The following is a 24,735-nucleotide window of genomic DNA, read 5'->3' on the forward strand; positions in this document are numbered from 1 at the left end:
GTACAAATACAACTGAGATCTCAAAACTCACTTTTCTTTGTCTGCAATTTCCCAATTTGTATACTTAACTGCTGCAATTATTTGAGCAAATCAAGGGAATGGGTCTGAAAATAGGAACACTGGAGATGCTGACTGGAAAGAAAGGTCTTTTTTCTTATTTGAGGGTGTTCATGCCAAGAGATATTGAGTTCCTTCAACTTTCCTTCACCTCACTGAGAATCAATGCAACTTGGCGCTTGGCTGCTGCATTTCCACCCAGGCGGGCAGTAGTGATTCATATTCATTTGCATTTTCACATTCGTAGGAGGACTGAGGAGAGTAAGGATGGAAGAACTAGGGGTTGATTTCTCCTTTGAACTCCAGTAAATTTTTCACTCCAAATAAATTTGCCAATTACCAACTGGATATCTCGTAATGCTTTCTCTCTGCTCAAGGCAATCAGTAGATGGAACAGAGAGAACTAAGTCTGAATAGAGCATTTATCTTGATAACATTCAGTATGCCAGCATTGAAGTTATAAAAATGTCTTTCCAATTACTCCAATCTCTTCTAATTTGTTTCAGCTAAGTGAGGAGAGTTCATGTTTATAATACTGCAGATGGCCGGGTACAAATACATTCATGATTCTTGAATGTTTAGTATATATTTAGTGACTCTTGAACATTGAAATTGAGGATGTATGACCTATTATGGCACTATGTAGATTAGTATGTAACACTGTCATCTGGACTAAGTTGCTTTTTATTCTGGTGCCAGTTTTATTCATTCATTTATCATGTAGGTTGATGTTTACATAACATATCTCTTCATCTGACATCAGGAATGCGTGCTTTTTCAAAATACTGTCTCTGTTGGTAAAAAATAAATGAAATTAGTTTATTCTTTTCTGTTTTATCTCTGTCAAGCTTATGCATCCTGGCTTTCCTGTTTGGAATGACAGATTCCAGCAGACTGTTTTACAGACTTCAGTCTCGGTTGCATCATCCCTCAATTGGATATGCTGGGACTCTTACCAAAGTTGTGACTCCTGCTCTGGATAGCTCTGATATGGGATAATTAGTCTATGACCACAGAGTATTGTAAAATAACAAGCAATAAATTTCCCTGAACTGACTCCTTAGGAGCTAAGAAACATAGGGTCTTAACCTTTAAGATCCGTTCCCTTAAAAATATTTTGTATTATTAAGTAATAAATATTTATTAAGTTAATAAATATTAATTATTAACAGTATCAGCAACAATATGAATGGTGGTTAATAATGCAATATTTATACATTATTTAAGAGTAATAAGAACAGTATTAATAGTAATTAAAGTAGTAAATATTTATTAGTGTATAGTACAAAGAAAGAAGTTATGTGTTTGCTGTAATTTATCATCCTGATATGTGAGGTGCAATTCATCTCATCAAACTGTGTAATTTATATGTCTGTCAGAGATTAGATTGTCATTACACGATGGAGAGAAATGGACACTTATAGGGCAGAGAGCATTTCTTCCCACAGCAGGATTTACCAATATGAGATTACGTCTTTCCCAGTGGTTAGAAAGGAAGTCTAATTATAGGGTTTAGATCCCGGCATCTTTTGCTAGGATATAGGAAGCCCATAACAGTCGCCTGAGAGATGCAAAACAAAAAATATATATTATTCTCTGTCTGTACAGTAATTCTGCAAAACACTTTCAATGTGGAAGCTTTTCCAAGCATATTGGTATGTGAAATGTGTACCTTTTCACTCTGATCAATTTCAGCAGTAAACTGCAAGATCATGCTTAGAATTGCTTAATGCAAATCATCTCTCAAACTGCTTTCACAAAATATTTTTGTCTTTTCATTGCCGAAGAAGCTGTGCATAAAGCCTGAGATGTGCAGGCCTTAACTTGCTGTTATCAGCAGATACCTCTCCAAAATGATGCAGAAAATTGAAATCATTCTTACTGACCTGTGTGTTTTCAGAGCATTTGGTGTAGTGGAGCTTAGATTCTGAAGGGAGGGATTTGTGTGTGTATGTGCACGCCCACTTACAAGATGGAGGTATTTGGCTATATATTAATGAATCCAATTAACCCATTTTGGCTGATTCTCGTCTGTCTTCAAATGCTCCCTAAGTTCCTCTGAAACAACCAAGTAGCCCATACTGATGTCTTGCAAGTCCATGTATATTAGTACCATGGGTTTCAGGAAATTACTGCAAAATTAAACACTAGTCCAATGGGAAATGACACCCCCATATATTTATTTAAAGGACCCCGTACATCAGTAGTTCCAGTATTTCTCATGAGGCATATATATACACTGAGAAAAAAATGACCTCTGCATAGAAAAAAAAAAAAAAAAAAAAAAAAGAGGGATAGTCTCTCCAGAAATCTATTCTCATCACTGGTTTACTTTGGTAACCTCTCTTTTCAGGACTGTGACATTTGAAAAGTTTGCTAAGTTCAAGTATTTCATGAAGCAGAAAGAGATGCAGGCTCATTTCCAACACAGAGTCGCCACAGGGGACAGAGTAATGCAATGCCTTCAGTTTGGAACTAAACGTGTCCCATAAGCAACAGACATAAAACATATGCAAACCTCTTCATGTCATGTGGGAAGCTGAAACCGTAACAGAATTTTCACATCCATAAGTATATAGTTCAATCAAGTGGTAAAGACAATCTTCCTTTATTTCTAGTTTAATCTTTCTGTTCTCTTGAAGGTAGAAGACCGCATCTATCGCACAGAATTTCCTCTGTCACACTCTGAAGTTCCTGTGCGCTATCATCATGGTTTACAATGGAAAATTAACTCCGGAGCAGTAACATCAACAGTCTTGAATATTTACTTTTTGTGTTATATCTTTATCAGTGGTAAATTGTGTGCTTTTCTCTTGTTTGTTTTTCCATCTCTGCTAAAAAAAAATAAAAAAATGATGTCATTCTTTAAAAAAAAGGAAAAATAAATCATTGCTACAGCTGTTTGGCTTCATCTTGAGAGACTGGCAAGAAATCAGTGCTGAATAAACATCTCTGAGATAGACAGCACAGCAAAGGAGAAGACCAGTTGTTATGGAAAAGGGCAAGGAGCTTAAATCTTGAAGGCTTTTGTCGTAAAATTTGCACAATGAAAACATGTATTAGAGGGCAAAGGATTAAGATGAGAACATACTGGAAACAGTTCAGCATTAACCTGGTCGCTCCATTATGTCTTCACACTGTTGTGCCTCAGAGCTTTGTAGGAAGAAGAGTTTTACATTGAGACTGGATAATTCATTAAATATTATTTTCTATCCCTTATGTAAATCTGCTACAGATCCACATTGTTAAATACTGCTGAAGATGTAGCCTTATAAATATTTAAAATTTATTGTCAAGATCCTTAAAATCATGAGTCTTTGATAAGCACCAATGTGTTGTTACAGTTGTTTTTCCTTGAATACTTTAAGTAGCATATCCCTTTCCTATTTGTTAAAAGAAAAAAAAAGGAGAAAGTAATGGTGTAGTTTGAATATACAGTCTTCATATCCTTCCTCGGACAATGGAGTTGGCTGTACCCAATAAATACCACTCTGTTAATTACTTAGGTTTAGAGTGCTTTAAGGTAGCACAAAGCTATGGATATAGAAATGCATTACTGAAAAATACAGTCTACTTCTTGAACTTTCCCAGGACATGTAGTCATTGCCATTCAGCACACCAGAGTTTTAGTGTAAAGGCTGTGTGTAAAATTAATGTGGCAGGTGGTTGCAATCACCTGGTGTAATGCAAAGAGATCTGTCTCTGGTGTTGCCAGAGAGGGGTATGTTGCAGCAAACAGCTTTTGGCTGTACCATGCCAAGCACTCTGAGTTAGCAAAGGGTGGCAGAGCCACAGAGAGTTGGCTTGTGACTTAGTGTGGTGGTGGGTGACATACCGTGTATGTTTTGAACAGCCCTGTCTTGATGTAGAGGTTGTCTTGACGTAGTGTAGGCTGTGAGTCCTGCTCTAGAAATCCCAGCTGCTGGCAGGTGCCTGATAGTTATCTGGTAGGTAGATAATTGGTCATAGTGGTTTGGAAAGGAGTTCTTAAAACACAGAATTTATATGAATCTGCTCCTCTGTTTACACTCTATACATTTTTCGAGATCTTCTGCTGATTCCCTATTTTTTATATATGTGTACTGCAGTACTGTGGCTTGTCCCTCCATTCATTTCATCCTGTATATACTCAAGCCTGGTTTTGAAACTTCTCATTTTGGCTCTGCCTATTTATTTCCTATTTTTTTAAAAGACATTTCTTTTTTTATCCATTGCAAAGGCTGATTGCTATTAGAAGGGTCATATTTATTACTTCATTACTATTTTCCATAAATCTTGCAGGTGATATTAATTTAATAATGTTAAACAGGCAGTGAATTGACTTTGACTTGAAAAATAATAATTCTGAGGTCATAACAAAAAATAGCTATGTTTTTAGAGCAAGCTCATAACAACGATGTTTTCCTTTTATTTTGATGCATAATCTCATTATATTAAACAAATAACAGAAAAAGAATCATAAAAATAGAAGGAACAAGACATAATTATTGACTCGGCTTGGCCAGAAGGAATAGAGCTATTTCAGCCAAACAAGATAGCATCAAATTTTTATTCCTTGCATTTTGTTACGTATGACTCATCCCTGGCCAACACAATTATCATTCTTAATATTGTAACTGCTTTCAAAACTTACTTCACATCATTTTAGGCAACTTCCCCTGTACTATTTACCAAAATCAAAGAAGAAGTAAATTAAAGCAACATATGCTACCAATACATTAAGAAAGTTAGAACTGAGAACTGGTTTGCCCGGAAACAAAAGTGGGTGAGCTAAAGCTAAGAAGATTCTAGAACACGAGTTAAAAACCACACCATGGCAACAGCCACATGAAAACTCAGATTGTAGTTTTCCTGCTCGGAAGACTACAGAGGACCAATTTTTAAGAAGAAAGAAATGAAGATATAGTAGTTAAGACTGGAAATGAATTCAGTAGCCTGTCATAAGATGTAAAGTCTGGGATATTTTTTAAAAGCATATATTGTTGTGGTTTGGTTTGAGGTGCTTTAGTCTGTAGCAGCTGAGAAGCTGGTCCTTGCAAATTTGTAAGTAATTTTACTCGGTAAGCAACAACATACGGAGGCAGTAACTTTGACACCTGGTCTCCACTTTTCATCTGACTGAATGTCCTGCCCTTTCTCTTCATGCAGATCATTAAACCTGATGCAATCCGCTGTCAGATCTTTGGATAGGAGAGGAAAAGTTTCTGGGCTCAGCCCCAGACAAACCTCAGCTACCCCAACAACTCTGCACTGGACTGCTTGAGGAGAGACATACAACTTATGTCTGGAGGTTTTAATTTTTGTTTTTAGTCCCAGGACACAGAACTCTCAGCTTCTGTTTTCCACAGTAGAAGCCCAAAGCGATAAGCCGTTGCGAGTATATGAAAAAAGATGCGAATTTGTTGGTTGCACTGGAAACAGGATTCTGGTGCACTGATGTGCACCCTCCAAATTCAAGCAAAGAACACAAGTATCCAGAAGGATCTGCATTCTGCAACAAAACAGGGCGTAGCCTCTGGTGGTCGTACAACTCAAAGTGTTGTTTAGTTATGCCTAGAAGGTTTTAGGCTTTTGCTTGTAGAAGCCTAAGCAGATTGTGAATAGAAAGTTTTATTAGGATGTGTTTTTTAAGGGTGCTGTGGAGGTGCTTGAGCCACCTGTAGCCTTTCCCAGAACACAGGCAGGATTAGGCCCACACTTGCAGTTTCAGCTTGTTTTATCCAGATGAATTTTTTTCCACAAGGCAAACTCTATAGGGCGAGGATTTAAATCTCTTTACCTCCTTTTGCACATGTTCCAGTGCTTAGGCTAACACAAGCTAGAATTGTCCTACTCTTACAAAGCACGATAGCCTACCCCAAATTATGGCATGCTTGTTCTGGGTTAAAACTGTGCCTAGGAACAGTTTTTGCAAGGTAAATAATAGGTGAAATATCCCTACCTAGTAACCTTGTAGTAATTTGTTCTTGTGGCTCAATCCCATTTCATGGTATTTTTTTTGGAATTTTGTCTTCCATGGTTAATGGATAAGAAGTGGAAGGACAGCATGACTCTTGCATCCTTACTATGAAATGGGAAACATTTTAGCTTAGAGGGTTCCACTCTGACACACTGGGAGCTTTGTAATAATTAATTAACTGGATGAGCTCATAAATGTAACAAACAAGTGTGCCAAATGTGACAATGGTTCCAATTTCCCTTGGGTGTATTACCTGATTAATATCGATTTACTATCCAGATCACTTCTGGATTAAATAAAGTTCTCTCAATCACATTATATTTCAAACAAGTATATAAAATGAAAAGAAAGAGAGAAAAAAAAAAAAGAAAAAAAAAAGAAAAAAAATAACCATGAGTCATGTCTTATTCATTACCTTGAAAAGTTATGATCCAGGATTCTCATAAAGCCAAATGACATTCTGAGAGAAGACAAGTACCATAAAATAACACAGAAATCTTTTCCAGAGAGCTGTTTTGATAGCTATGAATGCTACCCCACACAGACTTTATGCTCCACTTGGCACCATAAAGACAATTAAATGTATTGTTTAGCAAACTTTTACAAGCAGGTATTTCTGCAGAAAGAAGCAGGAAGGGACAAATAGCATTCTTAACAACGTGAAACTGGCAAAGGGTGAAACTCAACTCTTTAAGTACGTAGCCTTTCAAATGACAAAAGTCTCCATGGCAGGAGCATTCCATAATTGAAAGAAACCAAGAATGTATTTAAACATCCTCTTTTTAAAAATTGTTTTTTCTACAATTCGATTGCTGCAGAAGCTGCAAACTTCTTGGGAAGGATCAAAAAGGTTAACAAATACTTTTTTCAGTGATAACAGCTTTAAGTGTTTTCATTTGGTACTGATCTTAGATGACTAAAATGCCTCTGAGAATGAAGTGCAATTAAGATCAAATAAGAAAAAATATGTTGGGAAAATGTGGGACAAACCAAGGTCAGTGTAAATTCTTGGCTCCTGGTGCTCCTGCTGGCCTGCTACTTTTTGGGGGACTAGGACCAGAAAGTGGGTGGCTGTTGGAAGCAAACTTGTCCTCTGTTCCCTTTTTCTGTCTCAGCAATGCCAGTCTCTTCTCAGTCAGAATCTGTGATCACACATCCTCCTGCAGTGCAGTGACCCTGCTGTCTCATCCCTTCTGAAACATCTTTATTTTCTCATAAAAGTTGCTGTTGTTGTCTAACTGCATGCAAAGACCTTCCTTTATTTCTTCCAAATACTCCTGTAAAGACGTAACTTTGTATGCTCATTGAACGTGGAGGTGTGTGCTCTGAAAACCCCTTTAAAGAAATGATCAGCCATAAGATAGTTGTATTTATTTATTTATAAAAAGGGGAAATATACCCCCAAAATGTTAATTTTCCTAATTAATGCTAATGAATATCTCATTTAAATTTTACTTTTCCTGACCAGCTGGTAGTTTACAGGTTACTATATGGTCTTTCCTCTGAAATCAGAAAGAGACAGCTGCAGTTCCAATATATCGGTGGATGGTTGCTTAAATCAAAGTATTCATAAAATCTTTATGATATGTGAATAGCAAAGAAGCTATCTTCTATTGAGGTTTTTTTTTTTTTTTTAATAAGGAAAGATTAAATCCTTTAGGTCAGAGAAGAATCAGTAATATCCTTCCCTCTATGGTCTCTACATTATCTGGTTATAATGCTTTTCTGTTAACTATTTTAGTAGATAATGCAGTTTTTATTGCAGAAATCTGTTAATCTACATTTAATTATTTTTTTTCTTCTTAGAAACATGGATATTTTGGAAGAAATCTCTGCCCAAAGTCTGCAATTTGGGTGACTCATGGTAGCTACCAATATACATACACTTTAGGGTGGCTTTAATAACTAATAACCTCTGTTTAGCATTTGAATTTAGATCATACATTTGCTGGGGTAAAGGCCTTTTTGTACTACACTACATTAAAGATCAAATTTCCATAATGCTTAAATAGCTATCTTAAGAGGCTTAGCTGAAGTTTATATAACATTTAGATTGCTACAGTGTCTAAAAAATCTCATTATCTATCGATTAAGATGTATTTTATGTTTATGTTGTTGCTTCTACATTTTAAAGCTGCAGATGGGGATAAAAATGGCCTATTTATTTTTCTCATATCTTTCTTTCAAAATAAACAGAAAGTACTTGGTTAATTCTCTAAAGCTGTGTGTTGCAAAGAAGTGCAAAACATTATGCTCATTCTGCTTGACTACTGCAGAACCTCCGCAGGCTAACCACCTATTTTTGCATTAGCTGTGGATACTTAGGGTAACAAGTAGTAAAGCACAGAAACTGCATTTAGTCTTTTGGGCTTCAATGATAATCAGTTAACTGTAATAAGCTGGTTGGAATTATATAAATTTTTTTGTACTCCTCAACTGTGAGATTGTAATTCATGACAATATTAGGAAGAATGTGGTGGGCAGTTGGCTGCTTTGACCGGTGCATGTAGAAATCACACTTGTCAACAGCCAGTGGAAACTATTCCTGCAGTTCAAGAAATGTCCATATAGAACAATCCTTTGTCCACAGTTAAGATATCTGGGAGGTGCTTGGCATGCATTTTAAGATAATCAGTAACAATGAATTAGACATGAGTGGGATGGGGCAAATAGAACCATGACCCATCTGGATGTAAAATCGGAGCAAAGATCCCAATAAAACAAAAATGGCTGTTCAAAAACCACCAAATGTGAGTGCTGGTGCAAGAAACCAAACCTCTCAGTACTTAAAGGGGGCTTATAAGATGGAGATGTGACTTTCTACATGGGCAGATAGTGATAAGGGAAGGGGGAACAGTTTTAAACTAAAAGTGGGGAGATTTAGATTAGATGTTAGGAGGAAATTCTTCACTCAGAGGGTGGTGAGGCAATGGAACAGGTTGACCAGAGAAGTTGTGGATCCCTGGAGGTGTTCAAAGTCAAGTTGGATGAGGCCCTGGATAACCTGATCTAGTGGGTGGCAGGGGGTTGAAAATAAATGACCTTTAATGTCCCTTCCAACCCAAACGGTTCTGTAATGCTATGACTCTACGATTCTACGATTCTATAATTCTATGATGAATAACATTATGAACCTAATAATAACACATTCAGTTAATTTGCTCTTAGGAAAGCAGTGGAAAGCTGGAAGAAAAAAAAAAAGTTGTTTATTAAACAGCAATCTAAAATGCACCTCACTGCAATTCTCTCTCCCATTTTTGCTTTGCTGCTTAGGAACTCCATGTAAATTTCATCTTAGGCAGGGAGAAAAACTAATCATGAAGTCAGGCTTTGTTATTTGGAGTCTTCAAAATATTAGCGGACTTCAGATAGGGAGACAGCTTTAAGGCAGGGAAATATTATCCTCTATTAAAAAGGAAAAAAATAACAAATCTGAGAAATGGAAATCATCTGAAATTAAAACACGCTCAAGCCAAGTCTCATACTGCTTGCTTCTTAGTGTAAAATGACCTGCACATAGCACATGCTCATTCTCTATCTACTGCAAAGCTTTTATGCTGAATGTATATATTTATTGCTTATGTTAACAATACTGTTAAACTAGCCCTGCCTACGACATAGGCTTGATAGCATGACCTTAACCAGACCCAAACTTACCCAAGTAACACCTAAAAATATCCATTAGCATCACCTAGCTGTTGAGATGATGTAATTAAACAGTGACAACTGAAATGGCTGTCCAGATAGAGGTGGGTTTTGAAAGGAATTGGGATTTTAATAGGATTATTATTATCTCCACAGGATATTCTAATTTAGCATAAGCCAAATCTGATGTTATTACATGGGGCTCAGGTGAAAAGGAATCTGGTTGTGAAGGCATGCAAAATTCTTCATTAGCAGTTTTGTCTTAGCAAGAAATGAGTCATCATCTTGCAAGTACTTCGAGCTTTCCTTTCACTGTAGGATTTTAATTGGCAAAATACTTCAATGCTTAATGACTGGAAATACTAGGTGTTATTTCTGTTTTCCCCACCTCCTGAGCTAAATGTATCATCACAATCTTAATTACTTCCCTTCCAAGCAATATTTGCCATTTATCACTACAATTTAAAACTTTTCTACTTGAATCTACCTGCTAATTTTTGCTGTCAAGTAACTCACTGTGGAGCAGGTATATGTCAACCAATGACAAGGAGAGGGAGATGTTAGTGTTTTGACTAGTATATTAAAAAGTGACTGGGTAAAATGTAAAACAGATGCTGGGACCAACATCTAAGTGTCACTTGAGAGTTTGGTGTATCAGTGATAGCCATACAGAGGTATGTCTGCATGCCTCTGATCTCCAATTCAGTAAATTTCAATTTTTACATATTTAATTTGCATGACTGGGTTGTTGAGTCATTGTCAAGAGCCCAACCTGCTGGTTGCAGCTTTTTAAGGCACAGAAAGAATTGAAGCTAGGCTTCCCGTTTTCGAGGCAAATACTGTAACTTCTCTCATATTGCCTAAAAAGTGAGCTTAACTCCTGTCCAGAAAGAAATTATTGATTGCCACTGCATTTTGCAAGAAACTTTTCCTGTTGAGTAGCTGTGTTTTGGATAACACCCCGGTGCCCTGGGTGCCAGCCAAAGGTTAACTGAAATTGTTATGGGGCCTTTGGCATCCCCTGGTCTGTCTTTTAGCATCCCCTGTGGAACCTGTATCTAGGTTCTGCTCAGTCTGGATGGGGAAGAGGGCTTTGGTACTAACTTATGGATTTGTTATGTTTTTTTTTTTTTTTTTTTTTTTTTGGGGGGGGGGGGCATGATTTTGCCAGAAAATAGCATGAAAAAACTCTTTTGCACTGTAGTAGATATGCTGAACGCAGATGCGACTGCGCTATCTGGCAATTATTTTTGCTGGCTTATGTTGTGTCACTGATGGGATGGAGCAACAACTATGATGGGAGATTTTTACCAGCCTGTGTTCCCTAGCAGGCTCTGCAGCCCTAAATCCCAGCTATAGCCTGTCACAGTGATTAGACTACATTGCTTTAATTTTTACCCCGATTTGTTGGATGTGTGATAACTCAGTTACCTAAGAAGCTGAGCCCAATATTTCACTTAGATAACTATTAATCAATAGTAGTTTAGCAGCAGTCCCAAGGAAGCTTCATCTCAAGACTGGGATTCCATTGTACCTGGTGCTGTTCAAAACTAGAACAAGGAGGATTTATAGTCAGCAACACTATAAATTTATCAAGACCACCTTTTGCCATAGAGAAAAATAAATAACACCAGTCAGGAGTGAGAACTACTTTGCTCTTATGCATTTATGTCTAAGGTAGTTTCACAAGCAAACTGAAGATTCTTCCAAAGTATGGAATAAGCATAGTATTCTCATTTTTTAATATCTAATTGCTTCTCATTCAAGCTGTGACATAATAGAGAAATTAATTAAACCAAATGTCACTGTAGCCATATCCATAATGAATCTCAGTGCCCTAAAACACTCCAAAAATTGACACAAGAGTACAAGAAATTGTATTAAAAGGCAATGACATTTATTATGTACTCAATAATGGGTAGTGATATAAGTTGTACCAAGGGTTTTAAGTACTTGAAATAACAGTTTATTTATACATAGCTGTACTGTGACTGTGTCCTGCCTGAACATGTGAGAAACTCAGATGTTCATTGATGGCCTTATCATAATCTAAGGACTAAAAATGAAAGACTACAAATGACAGTTGTGATATAACAAATTTCCTTTGTAGGTGGATGTGTCCTCTGTCCATGCTGCTGTCCTGTATCTGGCAAGAGGCTAGGTGCCCAGCTAACCACAGAGGTCTTCCCCATATGTGTAATCAATGTCAGCCTAGTTTCAGTCTTTGTCTTTCTCAAAGCAAAGAATTCTCTGCCACCACCCAGCCTGATGGCTCCACAGAAGTTCAAGAAGTGTTTGGATAATGATCTCAGCCACATGGTCTGATTTTTTGGGTGGTGCTTTTGGGACACAGGATTTGGACCTGATGATCCTTATAGGTCCCTTCCAACTCGAGACATTTTATAATTCTCTATGATTCTATGAGTTCTTCTTTGTATTTAGCACTTCTGCAAGGCAGACTCTACAAGTTCTCCTGTGTCTGTATAGGTTATTTGGTATGGTGCACTTCAATAAGTTGGCTGTATTCTTCTTTTACTATTCAGCAATTGGTGATGTGATTATACTTAAGAAGGCTTTGGTCTTTTCTTGCAGTGGAGCAACCAAAAGGTAACAAGCTTAACTCACAGTTTCACACACACAGGTTCATTCCCACTTGTTTACCAGGCACAGTTCTACAGAATTCAGCTAAACTCCATCTGCCTATTTTAAAAGCAGATGTACAAAAATACCTAAGCACCAGACACAAATTATCATAACTGGTATCCATCTGGCAATTGTAAAAACTGAAATATAAAAAAAATCCAGGCAAGCTACTCATGAAAAAAAAATAATAGAAATTAGAAATATTTTGCAAATGTTCTTATAAAATGTATCTAGTCTTCTTGACAAGAGCATTATGAATATTTGCTTTCCAGCTTTGCACAACAGAAAAGTCCTTTAACCTTATAAGCTACCCTAGTTAAACTAGTTTTCATATAGATACCATTGGCTAATACAGAACCACATACACTATATAGAATTAGAAGAAATTCTTCTATTTTCCAGACTAAATATATTCCAGGGTGGTTTATATCCAGTTGGTCTTCTGTCAATTTTTTCCTTGAGTTATCAGTATGTACAGAGACTTTCAGAGTCAGTACACTGTAGTGGCACTCATGGCTGGGAAGTAACTTAGCTTGAGTCAGTGTGAGAAGAGAAGAATTTCATAGAGGAGGAGGGAGTCAGAGGATGAGTTGGAATGGAAGTATCAGAAGAAAAAAAATGGATTGTGTTTTCCCTTCAAATCTCCCAACTTGGAAAGCAACAGGAAAAGTTTCACGTTTAAAAGGCTTTTTGCTTTCTGAAAGTTTTTTCAGTTCTGGGTTATATTGGAAACACTTTTGCTTCTTTTAGCTATGCTGTAATTTTCATGAGCGAAGCAGACAGCTTAACAATAATACTTATCATGTCATGCAGTTCTTCAAAGTCTTGCACAAATATTAAGGAACTCTCTGGAAGATTAGGAAGAAAATCATAGTTAAACACAGCTGCATCTAAGTTAATATTTTTAAATATATGTATTTACAAGAGACATGTAATTAAAACTGGGAGGGGAGAATTCTGCTCTTGCTACAGAGTACAGTTGTCAGTCAAACCATTTTTATACCTTGGTCTGAGGCAGTGTCTATCTATAATACCTTAGATTGACAGCAAAGTTCCATTGCTGTGAATGCAACAACTTATTTTTGTATAATAATGTGGGTTTTGATTGGCAACTCCACAATGGCAGAATTTAGCCACCCATGTACCCTTTTTACACCCTAGTTATCTGCTGCTACACAGTTCTATTGTGATACACACCCAAGCTGTCAATAAAAATGGGTCTAGTGCTCAAAAATATGCAACTAGCACAGTTCAGGGGATCTTAACTTCAAAATATGAATATTCAAATAAGAATATTCAAAATCAATAAAAAGAACAGAATAACATAAAAAATTAATAATCTGCTCTCCATGACTGGTTGGCTGCATTCTGAGTAGTGTAACAGGTGTTCCCAAGTCCATTACAAAATATTTCTTTCTTACACCTTGGTATTGGATATGCATTTAAAGGATTGCACAAAAGAAGCCCAGAGAAAGGGCTGTATGTGTTTGTAGGAACAATTAAGTATAGATAAATATGTCTGTTATGACCTCTGGAGGTCTGATTCAGGCCCTCGTCTTAATGTTAGCCCTCTCAGATAAACAGTCTGCTGATGGCTGCTAGTAAAACAGCTCTTAAGAGATTTCTCAGGCACTCTGTCATACTTCTCAGGCATTCTCTTTCAACCTACAAATAGTTTGGTTTTCCTGCTTAGTAACTGTCATTCTGACAAGAAGTTAAAGCACATTTGTAAATAAGGACACAGAAGAACTACTCCAGTTTGTTGGCACTTGAGAGCTGCGGTTGCTACAAGATCAATCTTCCCATCATTCAGTGTTGGTCCTAGGGTCCCCAGTCCAAGCCTTGTCTCACTCCTTAACGTGTGCACACCCTTTGATTTTCTGAGAGGACAAAAGAAATGAAAAAAAGATAGAGATTTCACTTCATCTGTATGCTGATGGTTCCCCAGCAAGTCATTTAGGTGAAAGTACTATTACCACCTTTACCTTGAAAAACAAATTTGGGGTAAGGGAGGAGTAAAATGCAAGAGATATGAACGACAGTGGGAAAGAATGGGATTGGTAGCACGCTACTAAAGGCCGTGACTAAGGTCAGTGAATGAGTTCTTGTTTTGTCACAGCTTGGAAGGACAGCAGCTGCAGCCTGGGCAATACTAACAGGGATACTGATAGGGATGTGGCTTGGAGGAGACAGGCTTTAGCAGGCTATCCCTGGTCCCGGGTCACATTTAGCTGTCAAGGTAGTCCCTACCAGGGAGTATGACTTCTCTTTTCCTGGTGAATGAGTGAATTGGTGGTGAAAACAGGTTGTCAGACTGTCAACAGAATAGCAGTAAATAACAGGATGGATCACCGCCAAGTGCCTGGCATTCTTAGCTGAGGGGCACTTATGTAACCAAAAGAGGAAATGAATAAACATCAAGTCCCAGAAGTGCACATTGAAATGTACGTATGTAAAATGGATAAACAAGGATAAGATCTAATTTCTAAATTAGCTCCTCAATTTTTCATTGGTGCAGAAAACTCAGCAGCTTTCAGAGAAACAGCTTTGAAAATCTGACAAATTAATTAATCTGCTTAAAATTTAACTTGGCTGTTGAACTTGTGAGCTGAATATTCCCAGGTTTGTATCTTTTCAGCTGATGTAGATTTTAAGTTTTGTTTGTTTGCTTGTTTTGGTTTAGCATTTTATGTCACTGTGGGAAAGATGAGTCTGTGGCCAAAGAGGGCATGTCATTTTGCATGTATCACACTGATCACAAACATCAGAGAGAATATACTCATTTTATCACGTCTATTAAATCCCATGGTATCGTATAAAGTTGAGTTCCACCAAAGGTGGTAAAAGTTGTCCACTATCTCTTCTAGACAGTGGTCAGCTTCTAAGAGCATTCAGGTTTTCTTCAATGCATTGCTTGATTTCTTCTTCTTCTACAGTAAAGTTTGCCTTATATTTTTACGAATGATGCAGTGTTCTCAAATATGCAGAAAGCATTTTGATACTGTTATTTTTATTTTTATTTTTCACTTGTATGTTGATCTTCAATGTTTCAATCACTTCAAGCAAAGAGTTACTTTTTTTTTTTTAATTAATATCTTGAGTATAGATGACTGATTTATATCTTGGCAATAAAATCTTAAGCTGAGGAAAGCTAAAACAGGAGAAATAATTAAATTTGACAAGTGTCAAGCAACTCAAAATTACACTGGGGTATAGCTACATCTGATAATATTCCCTCAAGATGTTTAGAATTTAAAGTAGGACATTTTTTTGCTAAATACTGAAAGAGTTTAAGTAGATGAAATAGCATTTCAGCAAATAGGTATACCTAAGTGTCACAGTTTTGGCTGGGATAGAGTTATTTTTCCTCATAGAGGCTTGTACGCGGCGTTTTGGATTTTTGAAGAATATAGTGGTGATAACACACCAATGTTTCTAGTTTTTGCAGAGCGGTGCTTACACAGAGACAAGGACGTCTATACTTTTTGTGCTGCCCTGCCAGTGAGGGGACTGGGGGTGTACCAGAAGATGCAGAGCCAGGACAGCTGACCCAGATGGGCCAAAAGGATGTCCTATCCCATATGGCATTATTTTACCTTTCCATATCTCTCCACCATCCCACCTGGGGAGAGTGAGCGAGTGGCTCGGTGGTGCTCAGCTGCCTGCCGGGGTTAAACCACAACACTGAGACAGTTCTGTGAGTGTGCAATGTGTTTACAGACAAAGCAGCTCTGTCTTTGCATTTCCTGTCATTGCTTAGATTAGGGAAGGAAAACATAATCATTCCATCCTGTAAAGATGAAATTAATGACAAAATGTAGGTTTATAAGGTGCATCAAGGCTTGTACTCAGATACTAAAACCAACTAAATATTGGTTAAAGTGAATGAAGAGATTTATAATTTTCACAAAAACTAATGAAACCAACTATGTTTACATGATAAATATTGTAGAAAAACAATGTGAAATTGGTCTTGCAATTGTCTACATGCAGATTAGGAGCTTAATATTTCTGACATTAAAAGAAAGAATTATTATGTAAGTTCAAATAATAAAAGTCAATGTCTGAATTACAAGGTCTTATTCCTGTGTATAAATCCATCCCTGATGAAGTAGATTTATTTTTTTTTACATAAAGTACTGTTTGAATTGAATTGTTTACAAAAAAAAAAATATCTGTAATACACAATGCTTTCTTCCAAAGTTGTTCCAGTTCCACTGAAAATGACGAAACTTCATGCACATGTTTTTTGGTGAAAAACTTTTTTTTTTCTGGAGGCATCAGAGTAGGTGACAATGAAACTTCATTTACGCGTAAGATTTTTGGCTGTTTCGATTTTTACCCTCTCAGTATAAACCCAAACACTTTTAAGTGACAGACAATATTCACAGTGAAACCTACTTAAAATGTGTTTTGAGCAGTGTGGTGTTGGCCGTCTCTCCAGCTGGGTAGCAGCAGGATGTTTTAAGCAGGTGTTATGAGAAAGGTTTTAAGATACTGTAAATCCTGTTGTGGTAAAAATGAAGACTCATCAGCAAGTGAGACATGTATTCAAGTGTCTGTGACTTTAAAGTCACTGGGAGTAAAATAAGTGATACTTAGGATTCATTATCCATGGAAGATTGAATTAGTTAATTCTCTTAAGATGCTTTACAGAAAAAGTGTCATTAATTAATGACATAGTAGCATGCACTGCAACACATTTTTTCATTTGAACCAAGGCACAAGTTTGAAACAAAACCCTGAATTTTCTCTCAGTCTTGCCTAGGAGCTTGCAGAGAATATCTACCACTACACATTTTTGAGAACAGGTTACACAAATAATGACCTGGAATGACAGAGGGGACAACATAACCCCTCCAGCCTGCTTTCTGCTTTTCAGATTGGTTTTTGAATCTACCCCAGGAGGCTCTGAATGAGCTTTGGACAGCTTGTGTTTTCCAGCACTCCAGATTTCTTTCTACATTTATCCTTTGAGGTACAAGCATGGATAAGTTTTCATAAGGAGTAACGGTACAAACATTTCTAATTCAAACTAGTAGAAAAATCAATTGGGACAGCTTTCTTGGGGTGTTTAACACCAGAGATAACAAATAATTAAAAAAAAAAATGTTTATGTTGAGCTAAAGAAAGCTTGCAAACATGAGCACTGTTGAAAAATCCATGACTGTGTTACTGACTAGGAGATTCGTTGCTTTTTCATGTACATTCTGATGAAGCTTGGAAGTAACCAGTAGGTAAACACTAAATGTATTTGTGTTCTGTATTTCTGATTATTTATTTTCTCTCCCATCTGCCCGTATTTGTTCTTCTGTTGGAAAAACTGTGTTCCTCTGGGCTATGTTGAAACCTGCCATGTTCAGATGGGGAAGCCAAAAGAGAAGAGGCAGCAGGTAGTTTGCCCCTTAGGCTGCCACTTTGATACTTGTAAATTATATATATATGTATATGTATGTATATGTATGAAGAGGAAAGTAGGGAAATTCTTGAGTAGATTCTCTGCCAGCTTGCTGTAGTGCTTGTTGCAAGAAATGTAGAGGAGAATAACTAGTAGTGAAGAGCTGTAAAACACCTCGTGCTTCAGAACAAGCCATTGACTGGATTGTGAGAACCATCCACACTCTGCCTGAAGAATGTCTTTAGCTGTAACTTTTCATTTGCACCAAGGCAGTGGAGTGTTCAAGCTCATGATTTGATGCGATCTGTATGGAAAGACGCTTATGTTTATGTAGAGTGGTTGGGTTAAAGGTTGAAGTGGATGTCTGTCTCATTTGCACTTTTCACTTCTAAATGTTGTAGCTGTTTTCACATGGTAATCAAGAATGGTGTTTGTGAGTTTTTCAGAGTGTTTCCTTCTTTAAAGGTGACTGGGTGCAGAATCTGTGGGACTTGCTGCATTGCACTCAACAGAATAGGTGTTGGTAGAAACTGTATATGAGTGCCATCTGGCAATTGCACAAGAAAATAAAAGCATTTTGCTGGGCTAGAGACAACTCATGACAGTGAAAAAATATGTGATTGGGAAGCCAAACGAAGCAAAGGGCTAGGAATAAAGAATATGTGAATTAGCTGCACTGGAAGAACAGGTAGATGTGGAAACTCCAAGGGAGAGAAGAAGAGAAAATAGAGACAACCAGACATAAGAACAAAAAAAAAAAAAAAAAAAAAAAAAAAAGAATCACAGAACAACAGAAGAACTACAGCTGGAGGGAAAACAAAAACTGGAAAGATGATGACCAAAGGTTCAAATAAAATCCACAAAGAAGCAAGTCTGCTAGTCAAGTGCTTATTAATGAGATTCGGAGAGTCTGAGTGTGTCTAAAATAAAAACATGCTGTCTCTCAGGACAAAGAGCACAAATGTAGATCTGAGTCTGGAAAAGACCCAGAAAGGAGCATAGAAGAATCTGGTCATCATTAGGGACAAGTTGTGCTGCCAGATTCCCAGATTCAGGCAATATTTCACTGGGAGAAATACTAATAACTGGAGTTTTAGGGCTTTATTACAGTGATCTTGCACTTCACAGAGGAGGAAAAAAAGGTGCTGAGGTGACAGTCAACAGATGGTTCAAGGTTTGTACTACTAGGAAGATTTGGGAATAGTGACTGCTGAAAAAGGAACTTTCTCAACTCATATATGGCTCTAGAATAGTACGTTTCTTGGGCAGAAAGATAGACAATTTTAGAATAAGAAAAGATAGGAGAAATTTGCTATTAGTTCAGAGAATAAAAATCAGAAAAAAAAAAGATATGACAATGAAGGAAAGCCAGTCCACTAACTGAAGTGTAAGAGCAATATTTTTAACGAGAGCAGTGGCTGTCGTTGATTAATGGATTTTGTTGGAGCTGGTGGCTTCAGATCAACTGTATGCTGGAATTTAAGGCAACAAAAAGAGAATACAAATGTCTGGTTCATGCCTGTAGCATGAAGCTCTAGGGATAACATGTGACTAGAAAAAATATTTATAAATATATTGTAAAGTTAAACCAGACTTAATTGTCTGTTTCAGCAAAAATCATTTAGTAAAAGTTTGATGCTAAGGTAGTATCGGTACACTTTCACAAGAATAAAAACAGACTCCAAATAAGGATAAAAATTCAAAAGAAAAACTGTTGATGGCTGAGGTAAGTAGTTGGTGGAGTTAATTCAACTGAAAAGTTTGAAGTTAGAAGCTTCCTGCATATAGAAGCTTTCTAGATATTTTTTTTTTTTTTAAGTCAGAGATGCAAAAATAATAAGGAATGTGCATATCAAGCAAAAAGAAGCACAGTAAGAAATAATTCCAGGCCTCTGTGAATAATTAGCTCTAAAAAATGAATAAAGAGCTTAGAAGGAGTAGAAAAAGGAGCAATCAGCAAAGAATGATAAGCTGTTGGGGTCAAGACATATATGATTGTAATGTAAATTGCCAAAAGTCAAGTGGAGGTTTATGAAACAATTAGCAAAGGTCCTTCAGTCCTATAAATAAAATAAATTGAGGAAGGAATAAAAGAGGTTGCTATGCAGAGAGACCCACAAATTATGTTGAATATGACTAGAAGACAAAATAAATATTCTATTTTAGTTAGCAACAAAAACTCTTAGGGGAATGAGAGGATGGGTAATAGAAAGGAAAGTATAGGAAATGGCACAATATTAGTAGTGGTGGAAGGAAAATGTGACACACTCCAAACAGGTGGGCCACATAATATTAGTGTGATATTTGTACGATCAAAAGTGGAAAACATAGCTGAAATAGATAAGGTAAGGACATTAAGAATGGGACAAAGACTAAAGAATTGGTATAATGGAAATGGGGTGAAAATCACTATTGAAATTTGCAAGGTTTTATACTTGGAAGTTTTGCCCTTTGTACCAGTTTGGTCAACTACATTGGCACTGACACAGGTATGAAAAATTTGGTAAGACAAACTCAGACGTGCAGCTTGTAGAGAGAAGTAGTACCATAAAAATAGAAAGTTTCTTGAGAGGAAACCAAAAGAAGTTATTTATTCAAGAAAAACTAGGCCTGAGAGAGGATTTGACTGCTATCCCCATACTTGTCAAGAGGACAAACAATGGGGAAGATAAAAGGAACTACTGCTGCTAAAGAACCTTCTGGCACAAGTACAAAAGTCTATAGAATTTTTCTAGATACATGTGGAAAGAAGTTAGAAGAGAGTTCATAAATTTTTAAATTTTTGGGGGTTCTGAAACAGCCTTTCTGTAAGATCTATAGATCAAAAATCTCTATTTTAGTAGAGATTCATGTAGGGAGAGGAGTTAAAGTTCACTGAAAAAAAAAAATGAGGAGTGCGAAATTAATTTCAGAAATTTTGTGAAAAATGCAGAATGGCACAGGAACCCCATAGGCTGTGCACATCTGCCAACTTCATGCAGATGTTTCATATATTTTGAAACATCCTGAGTAGTACCAAACATCTGTTAGACAGTCATTGTTCTCCAATGCAGACGCATCCATCTGAGCATCTGCCCCATGGCTGTCTTTGTCATCAATAGAGAGCTTTGGATACACATATTCATCTCTACTGACAACAGAGAAAATACAGCATAATTAGCTAAAATGCAGAAGGAATTGTATAGTTGGTTGAGATGACTTAGGCCTGAGCTGTATCTCTCTCAACTATTTTAAAAATCAGTATGAGTCTCTAAGTAATGAACCTGAATTGAGATGAGATGCGTTGAGTCTTCCACTGAGTTAAAGGTAGCAATAAGGGAGTAGGAAACACACTTTTCTTGTTACCTGTATGTGGGAAAGGATAAATGATTTAAATTACAGCAAGAGAGACTTGTATAAGCTACCCAAGAGACTTTTCTAAGAGTAAAGAGAGTTAAGCCAGAGAATAGGCTGCATTGTGGGAAATTGCACCACTTCCTCCGAAAAAACATCCCTGGGAAAAGGGTTGAAGTGTTTCTTTAGGAACACTTTAGTTAGATTATTTAGTTAACACATTTAGTTAGATACCAGGTTGGCAGTTTTCAGGTAGCAGTTGGGATTATGTCTTGAATCTCTGTAGAAAATCATACCAGGCTTAAGAATCTGTGCTTAAGGTTTTGCTGAAGTTTTTGGTGGTCTTTAAGAAGATGTGTAGCTTATTACTCCAGAATATTACATGTTTTTATACTCTTAAACATTTAAAGCGAGGTCAAAACAGACTGAACAATGAAGGAAGCATATTTCTTTCCTAGTTTGTATCCAAACTGTCTCTTCCCCAGAATCCCTAACACCTTGGCTTTTGATCACACAGCACAAATTTCTCCTTTTATTTCCCTAGAAATTCCAACTTTGATTATTGAAACTACTTCCAATGTAGTATACTCCATCTATTCTTTTCCCTGTTTTCTGTAAATAACTCACATGTTGCGACCATATTTTAATGCCTTCAGCATTACCAATTATTAAAATGGCCTTGTCTTCATTCAGGTTTTTCTTAGACTTTCTTAACATGAAGCCCTGAAATGTCAGATAGTTTTCTACTGAGAAAGCAGATTTTCATTTTCTTTTATGTTTGCAAGTACAGGTATGGTTACAGAGAAGAGTGAGGATTTTAGTCAACTAGCAATGTTTTATGGAAAATGCACTATTTTTTCCTTGCTTACATTTTACATCGAGATATGTGATATGAACTTGTGTAAAGTTTTGTTGTTGTTGTTGTTGTTATTTTTCCCTCTAGCTTTCTTTAAAGCTCTTTCCTTGCTGTTTGTGTTAAGGACAGTGGTGCTTTAAAAAGCATTACCTGCTCAAGGCTGGACCCTTCATCATGCAAAGTGGTATGTTTGTTCAACCATTTACCCAGACCTGTAGCCACATAGTGATATTCTGGAGGAGCAGTAAGGTAGTTCTCTTGGAGGAACTAGGCAAGGGCTGGCACCCCAGCCAAGACATGGTGCCCTAAAGAAAAACACCAAGATTCAAAGTCAGAACAGGGACGGTGAGAGTTTAATTGAGCAAATTTGTTCAGATATGCACCTCAAGGATGGTTCATCTTCCTACTTGGAAGAGGAAAGCCTTGCCGATCCTTTCATCGCATCTCTTTACATCACTTTTCTGTGAGCATTTAGAAGTTAACAGTGGCTCCAAAGAGGGAGGTGGGGATTGCTGGATAGGTTCACACTAAATGAGTGGCTGTTGTTTGCCCAGAACATATGTTGGTACTTGGTGTAAGCTTCTTTCTCAATGCTCCCACATGATCTGCTTGACATGTCATCTTTTGTTGCCATTTTTTTCTTCGTTTTTTTTTTTTTAATTTTCATTTATTTATTTATTGCAGCTTTGGGAAAGGTTCTGTGTCTTTGTGCCTGTTTGCACTTTACTTAAACACAGGATGATCCTGGCATTGACTGAAGTCTCTGAGTGGCCTCTAAGTCATATCTTATCATGAATTTTGAGCCTTTTCAAAAGACATCTTGTTTCAGCGCCTCTTTTTCCCCCCTCTATTCTTGGCTTTTGAAGTCTGTAGTGCTCTCATGGCTTTGACTATTCAGTCCTGTAAATAATGGCTCTCAAATGACACTCAAGTTACTGTATTTTCTCTTGCAGTGGCTGCGTACACTCAAACCTAAGGGAAAAGAACAGGCAACATAACGTGATTGTGGAAGCTTGTATATATTCAAAGGCTGGTTCCAAAAACTGTTGTGGGCCAACAGTTGTATTGAATTACTGTAGTAAGTTTTACATGCTTCCTAATATTTCTTTATGCCCTACTTGAAAAGACTGTACACCTTTTATGAACATCATTATATGTTTTAATCTAAATACCAGCAGATATGAAAATAACCATGTTGTGAATTCCCAGCTCATATATCTAAAGAAAAGCTATCCCCATTTCTGTGCACATCTGTAAAAAGAGTGTCTTGTCTCAGGATCTAGGAACAGCCAAGTAGGACAGAAGAATTAACAATGTCCTACATTACTGGGTTTCTATTTCTTCAAAGGATGGTGAAAGCTTTATAGGAAAATCATGCTAGAAGGAAATCTTCATTGTTGCACGGAAACCATCCAGTATTTTCTGAGGTGTGGCCATTTAGGAGGATGAAAATGATGCTTTTGATCTTAACTCTGGAGAACAGATTATCTAACCTCTAAGGCCCACTCCAACAACATTTACTTCCCTCAAGTCACAGTATCTTCCCTCTTGCTATTATCTGTATCAGTGTCTAATCCTTCTTGGAATTCTTTAAATTCTGTTTGGTAGCTAAAGATATAGTGAATTAAACCTTCTAAGGAAACTTTTCCTTCCTTTTCATTGCTGTAAAATAAATAAATAAATAAATAGCAGTAAATAGGAGTGTCTTGTCTTCACTTGCTCTATAACACATTCGTTTGTATGCCTCTTCATTTACGACTCACTTCTCTCACCAACAAATACCATCCACATTAAAAAAAGATAATGACAGCATTTAAGGATTGGAAAATTTCTCTCATTTCATTTGCCCTTCAAGATTAGTCTAATCACTTTTTAATCCATCCCCTTTTGGCTGTCTGTGATTTAGTTATCCAAATCCAATTGCATTTACTTCCACTCAATCAGTTATTTTATGGTTCAGCCCAAGACTGTCACTTATGATAGCTGATTTTCCTAAGTGTTTTAAATCAATTTAATTAATTTTCATGTAATCTCTCCAAGAACTTTTGGGATGTTGCTTCCTACACCAATTAGCCTCTCAAATTACTGGCATGTGCTTGTTAAGAAATCTCCTCTTATCTTTTGGTTCCTATGCACGCAGCTGTTTGAGCTTGTGACTCCTTTGATAGTCGAATGAGCTTACAAATTGAAAATCCTGGCCCATGCACTGCTGCTCTCCCTTTCTATTAATGGGTTCTCCTCTGAATGGTATTTCCAGAAGAAGATTGCAAAAATGAGGTCAAACAGCTATTTAGCATGATAGTCATCTAGCTACTCTGAGATAAAGATCCATTTCAACCTGACTTTTAGTCATGCATCTGGTTAAGACAGACCACATGGACTGAAATGTATCCTTAGTTTTAATTAAGAGAGTTTATTTTTCTTTGGACACTATTTCACAACTTCACGTGCAAGGTCCTGCATCTGGGTCAGGGCAATCCCAAGCACAAATACAGGCTGGGAGGAGAATGGATTGAGAGCAGCCGTGAGGAGAAGGACTTGGGGATGGTGGTTGACAAGAAGCTTGACGTGAGCCAGCAATGTGCACTTGCAGCCCAGAAAGCCAGCCGTGTCCTGGGCTGCATCAAAAGCAGTGTGGCAGCAGGGCAAGGGAGGGGATTGTCCCCCTTTGCTCTGCTCTCGAGGCCTCACCTGGAGCCCTGCGTTCAGCTCTGTGGCCTCCAGTACAGGAAGGACACAGAAGTATTAGAATGAGTCTAGAGGAGGCCATGAGGGTGCTCAGGGGCTGGAGCAGCTCTCCTGTGGATCCAGGCTGAGGGAGCTGGGGGTGTTCGGCCTGGAGAA

The 24,735-nt window shown here is 37.3% G+C and overlaps 1 long non-coding RNA gene across 2 annotated transcripts; it reads right to left on the bottom strand.

Moving 5' to 3' along the window:
• Positions 1–2,483: 2,483 nt before the first annotated feature.
• LOC125182303 (uncharacterized) lies at positions 2,484–4,957 on the bottom strand. 2 transcript variants are annotated; one of them, XR_007161756.2, is made up of 3 exons: positions 4,691–4,957; positions 3,893–4,001; positions 2,484–2,888 (listed from the first exon to the last, which is right to left on the bottom strand). It is a non-coding gene; the product is annotated as an uncharacterized lncRNA (long non-coding RNA). The 2 variants fall into 2 exon arrangements; XR_007161757.2 differs by having other exon boundaries at positions 2,484–2,891.
• Between the last annotated feature and the right edge of the window lie 19,778 nt (positions 4,958–24,735).

This window comes from Anser cygnoides, chromosome 4 (assembly GCF_040182565.1).
Source record: "Anser cygnoides isolate HZ-2024a breed goose chromosome 4, Taihu_goose_T2T_genome, whole genome shotgun sequence".
Classification (NCBI taxonomy): domain Eukaryota; kingdom Metazoa; phylum Chordata; class Aves; order Anseriformes; family Anatidae; genus Anser; species Anser cygnoides.